Source organism: Parasteatoda tepidariorum, chromosome 1 (genome assembly GCF_982258835.1).
Source record: "Parasteatoda tepidariorum strain Cologne lab strain chromosome 1, Ptep-v5.0, whole genome shotgun sequence".
Taxonomy (NCBI): Eukaryota; Metazoa; Arthropoda; class Arachnida; order Araneae; family Theridiidae; genus Parasteatoda; species Parasteatoda tepidariorum.
In genome coordinates, this window is record NC_141755.1 from 38,306,499 (window position 1) to 38,313,137 (window position 6,639).

A 6,639-nucleotide genomic window follows, 5' to 3' on the forward strand; every position below is an offset into this window, starting at 1 on the left:
TGTTGCCGACTGGGGACGTATAGTCTTTTAGCGACGAATCCCGCTACCAAATGCGTCCTGACGATCATCGAAGACGTGTTTGGAGACGCACGGGGCAGAGGGGGGATCCTACCTTCACTATTGCAAGCCACACCGGCCCTCAACAAGGCATTATGGTCTGGGGTGCCATTTCCTTTGACAGCCGGACCCCTATGGTCGTCATTAGAGGTACACTTACTGCACAGCGGTACGTCGACGACATCCTAAGACATTTTTTGCTACCGTTCCTTTTGCAGCACCCTGGGCTGGTTTTTCAGCGGGACAATGCCAGACCACATACGGCACGTGTTGCTATGAACTGTCTGCAAGCTTGTCAAACTCTTCCTTGGCTTGCCAGATCACCAGATCTCTCTCCCATCGAGCATGTCTGGGATATGATGGAAAGGCGATTGCATCTGGCACGGAATGTTGGTGACCTCGTTTGACAATTGGATCGAATTTGGCAGGAAATACCGCAAGAGACCATCAGGGAGCTTTATCGGTCTATGCCACGCCGTGTGGCAGCTAGAGGCGGGTCAACACCTTATTGAACTTGTTACTGTAACTCTGCAATAAGTTATTCAATTGTTCTAAAATTTTAATTATTTACTATTCTGTACATTGTCTTCCTATCCACCAATTTTCGTTTCAATCGGTCAACTTCTTCTTGGTGCGTCGATTTTTTTGTTATAGAGTGTATTATGAAAGAAATCCAAATTAAATGCGATCAAAATTGCAAACGTTATTGGTAATCAGCAAAATATTTTTCTGGAACTTAAAAAAAAAATTATTAAGGAAGAAATCAACTTGCAATGTAAAACGCTATATAAAAATTGTATTTCAAAAATTTCTTTACCATACAAGTCAAAAATATTTCAGTTATCATGAAATTGAACAAATATAAAAATAACTTTTAAACGAATGTTTTTTTTATATTTTTGTGCTAATATTTCTGATTTGTTTAAATTGTTCTAGTGATATGGTAATGTATTCGAGAAGTAAAATTAACATTAAGAGGCCCGAATACTTTCTAGATAAACTATTAGGACCAGATATCCCAAGTCTTAGCTCCTCCTTATTTGATTCTACCTTAGCTACTACTGAGTTTATCTAAGTTACTACTTAGCTCCTACTAATTTGAGTCAAAATTTTAAATCGATCGTAAAAAATAGCTTCAAAAAGATTTGTTTCTCAAGAGAAAATACTATAAAAGTCCGCTATAACGAGCCTCCTTTATCTTTATTGTGAACAACAATTATTATTTAAAACACACATCTAGAAAAAACTGCTTCTGTACACAGATTATGGACTAAATAGCCTAGCTCTGTACTTTGAAAAGTACAAGCTCTCAAATCATCAAAAAATTTTTCAACAATAAAATGAAATAAAGTGCAATACCTTTTGACGTCATTGTTAGCAGCGAGTGTTAATTTTAATAGTAAGTCATTACTTAAGGATATGAGGAGGCTTCCCTTTAAAAAAATAATGGTATTTTTGAGGCTGTTTTTTGAGGTTCATACATGCTAAAAAATACACCTGAGGTGGAAAGTAAGGATGTATTTGGAACCAGACATAATTTCATTACCAAACCTCAATTTCAACCTCATTTACACCTGTTACACCAGTAACAGTGCATTTTTTTTCAATGCATTTTACTACATTTTGTTTGTGTAGTGTCATTCTTCAACTTAATGAACTTTGAACTTAATGATCTTTCACCACTTGCCACGAAATACATGGTAGAGATAAAATCTGCTGAAGGTGCTGAATCCCAGCCGAGAAGAGACTGGACGACGAGTTTTAGAGAGCGCCACCTACAGAATTTCTAGTGGGACAGGACAGGCCTGTACTTTACGTTTGTGAGTGAAGATGGCAACGATGGTTGTAGCGTCCCCACAAGTAATTTGAGAAGCAGATGTGGGTCTGATAACGTAAAAGGTGGTGACCGGGGCTTAGGCCTCCGGTGTGTGTGTGGAAGAGAAGGTTGTTCTGTTGAAAGAAATTTGCCGGATTGGCAATCTCACTTAATCTTTTAATGTTTCCCTTTAATGAAATATTAGTTTTACAGATGTGATTATAATTGCATTTTTTTATACCGTCCTTTTAATTTTTTTTATCATGGATCACCTAGTGAACCTTCATGTGTTTTCACGAAATAAAAGATTGTAAGTTACTTATATTTTTGTCGTTTCTCTTTTGCTGATTATATTGTTTTTTGATTTTTATTCTAGCTTCCTTTTTCAAAATCTTAATTGTTCTTTTCCAGAGATAAAATGAACTATCCACTAATACGTCTTTAAGACTGACCACCACGTGTGGTGGTGCATTTTATTCAGGGTTAACTTTAGTTTGATCAAGGGATCGTAAGATCTACTAATTTTATTTCAATTATTTAGTATGGTTAAATTTAATTAAATCAGTATTATTTTTTATATACTTGTGGTACCATAATTTTAATTTTAACACTAATATTTTAGCATCATTAATTGATGTACCTTAATAAATTCATTTTCCTAAATGTTATTTTTGGTACCTTAATATAATAGTTTAACCATATACCTTTAAACACCACCATTTAATATATGGTGCCGTCGCGTGGTTTCGAATCTGGTGTTAAAAAATATTTTTTTAAGAGAATCTCTGGAAACTTTGGCTTTTAAATTAATTTATGGCTGGAATATTATTAAATTTTAAATACTAAGTGCCTTGTGCACAAAAAATATGATCAAATAATTGATTTGTTTTAAACATTTATCTCGCTCTCTCTCACAAATAAAAAATTCATTGTTGACATTTAAACAATAAGTAATAATGTATCAAATTGGATTTTTATATTGATATATATGTTGTCACAAGAAATATACTTTTGATTTATATGTGAATCGCTATTTCATAATATACTTTTGAATATGAAGTATTTGAATATAAATATTACTTTTGAACATTAAAATTTTATATGTAATTCAATATATAATTTGGTGATATATTTAGAACAATATAATTGAAAATAGGTTTTTTTTTAAATTTTATATGATATGGTTGATATTTTAATTGAGTTGGAATGATTGTTAATTAGCATTTTAATTCAGATCATGATATATTTTTTGAATATATTAATTATTTCTATGTGTATGATATTAAATTTAAATAAGTACATAGAGAATTTATTTGGTAATTGTGGTAAATACATTGATTGATTTCAGTGTTTATGATGTTTTAATAGGGCAAGATTTCAGTGATGATACTAATTTCTATAGTATTTCAATAAGATTATTGATTTTATTAATATAAAAATATATTTGACAACATTTTTTGATAATATTTTTTAAACTACATTTTATATATTATTTTGATATGGAGTATTGTATGTATTGTATGAATATTGTTTTTGGGGTTTGAATGCTATTTATTGATTGTTAATATACATTTTAGTGATAATTTAAGGTAGATATTAATTAGGTAGATTTTTCTATGAATTAATATTACACTATGGCTAAATCTGCATATTCCTTAGCGAATTCGCTGCAAACTTTTAAGGGTAGCAAAGAGGAAAATTTAAATTTTTTTCTGAATAATTTAGAGCAAATCGCTCAGTTAGAAAAATGGGACAACAAAAAAAAAAGTCTGATATTAAAGTTAAATCTTGCAGGAGAAGCATTGAAAGTAGTTAGTGAGGCCAAAACAAATGTTGACATGGAATACGAATGCATAGTTAAATTATTAAAAGATAAATTTTCCAGGAAATTAAGTTACGCAGAATTACAGAGTAAGTTTAACTCATTGATTCAAAAACCAAATCAAAGCATAAGAAATTTAATTGAAGAGGTAGAAAAGGCTACTGATGAGTATCTAGAAATCAATGGAGATAGTAATGAGCAAACTTTAAGTCTAGCTAGGAAAATGAAATCACAAAAGCTGCTTGACAGCATGCGTCCGGATATTAGAATCGAGGTTATGAAAAGGGGAGCATCAAATTTCAATGAAATAGGCAAAATTGCTATAGATATTGAAAATGCAATTTCAATGAATGAAGCCCATCTGAATAATGTAACAAAATCATCAGAAATTGAAATCTTATTAAGAAGCCAGATAGAAAGCAACAAAAAAATTGAGGAATTGACTCAAAAAATTAATGATTTAACTAAAACTAAATCGGTCAACAACATCTCACAATCGAACAAATTGAATCAACCAAAGATAACTTGTCATATATGTAGTAGAAATCATATCACCACAGAATGTTGGTATTATCCTAAAAACTACAATGTAAACAACAAATTTAAGCCTTATGAAAGAAGCCGCAGCTCTTTCAGAAGAGGATTCAATAGAAATTTTAGAAAGAGGGGTAACAACAGTATGGACAGAAGACAAAATAATTTAAACTAGTTAATGGTTCTTGTGACAAGTGGAAAAATACAAAGCTTACAAGAACCAGTAGAAATTCAAATGATCAAAAATTAACTGGTAACTTAAGGTTAAAAAAGAGAAATATTGGCAAAAAAGATAGATTTCCGAATGATAAGAACAAAATATATAAAACTAAAATTTATGTCAATAGTAATTTTAAAGATAAAAATTTTAATTCAGATTATGATAAGGTTAAGGAATATAATTCAAAAATTTCTAATAACAATAAGAATAGTAATTGGGTAACTGAAGAGGATATAACAAAAAAAAATAGTAAAATAAAAGATACAAATGAAGGAGTAGAAAAAGTAAATAAACATGTAATGACCTGTAATAACAGTAACGATTCAGAATCTCTACCTATTATTTTGTTAAGATTTGGTAACTTAACCATTCCTGCTTTACTAGATACTGGTGCAAATCTTAGTTTAATTGATCCTATCACTCTTAATGAAATTAAAGAAAACACTAAAATAAGTTATTTATCTAGATCTGTAAGAATTCATACTATAGACAACAATACTGTTCCTTATATGTCTGCAATTTCTTCTAAATTCAAAATTGACACTAAATGGTTTCAAGGGATATTTTTTGTAACTAAGAATTCTTGGGCTTATAAATATAAAATAATTTTAGGGTATGATTTCATTCAACAGAATAAAATTGTTTTAGATATACCCAACAAAAAACTTATAGTGAACCATGATTCCTTTGATTTTCTCGAGGATACTCCTCGTATTGTAAATAATGTTTTAAGTGATGTAAAGATTGTAAATAATTTTGCTTTTGCAAAAAAAAAGATTGTGTTAGAACCCCATTCTCAAATATTAATTCAATTAGGTATATCTGAGGATATAAAAGATAGTAAACAAATGCTTTTTTCTCCAAACAAAAACAAACTAAATTATAATATCTATGAATCTGTTAATGAATTTAAGGATAAAAAATTCTGTACTTTAATCGAAAATAACACAGATAATAAGATTGTGATTAATAAGGGTACAAAATTAGGAAATGTTATTAGTATTAAAGATGATGATATAATTAAACCTAAAGAAAATACTAATTACCAAATTAACAATTTAAATCTAAATGAAATTCATCAACTGAGAAAAAAAGAGCTTAATGCCTCTGATTTTGATTTGAGTCATTTAAATAAGGTAGATGCGGATAAGATACTTCAAGTTTTGTTAAACAATTATCAAGTTTTCTCTCAATCTTATACAACTTTAGGATCTACGGATGCAGTAGTACCTGAATTTAATTTATTGCATAATTTTTCTATCCAAACCAAACCATATCCGATTCCTAATATTGCAAAAAACTTTGCCAAAAAAGAGATTAAAGATCTATTAAATGCAGGAATAATTGAACCATCTTCTTCCAATTATTGTTTTCCTGTAATTTTTGTCAAAAAAAAGCCTTATGTTGATGATCCTGAATTGCAAAAATTCAGAATGGTTATAGATTATAGGTTACTTAACTCAGTTACTGAGACTTTCAAAATTTGTCTTCCAAAAATTAATGATATCTTGCATAACATTTCTGGAAAGTCATATTATAGTGTTTTAGATCTCAAAAGTGCATTTTTCCAAATAAAATTAAAAGAAAAGGACAAATCCAAATTAGCATTTTGTTGTGAGATAGGCAATTTCCAACCTACTCGTCTTCCTTTTGGATCTCGCAACAGTACTTCTTTTTTCCATAACTTAATTTCTAAATGTTTAGATGACATTAAAGGTCCTAATGTGCAGTATTTTCTTGATGACATTGTTGTTGCTGCAGATTCCATTGAGGAAATGTCACAATTACTTGTTAAGGTTTTTGATAGATTAAAGAAATTTAATTTAACTCTAGATCCAGCTAAGATACAAATCTGTAAATCTAACATTAAATACTTAGGTTTTGATGTAAATTCTAATGGTTTCTCACCCGCTTCTGATAATATAGACAAAATTTTAAAATTTCCTGTTCCAAAAGATGTTAAACAAATTCAAACTTTTTTAGGTATGATTGGTTATTTTAGACATTTAATCTACAACTTTGCAGAAATTATCAAACCTATTGTAAACTTAACAAAAAAAAATGTTATTTTTAATTGGAATAAAGATTGTCAGGATGCTTTTGAAAATATATCTGAACAACTACTACTTAAACCAACTTTAAAGAATATAAATGAGGAACAAAAATTTTATTTGGTAACTGATGCTTTTA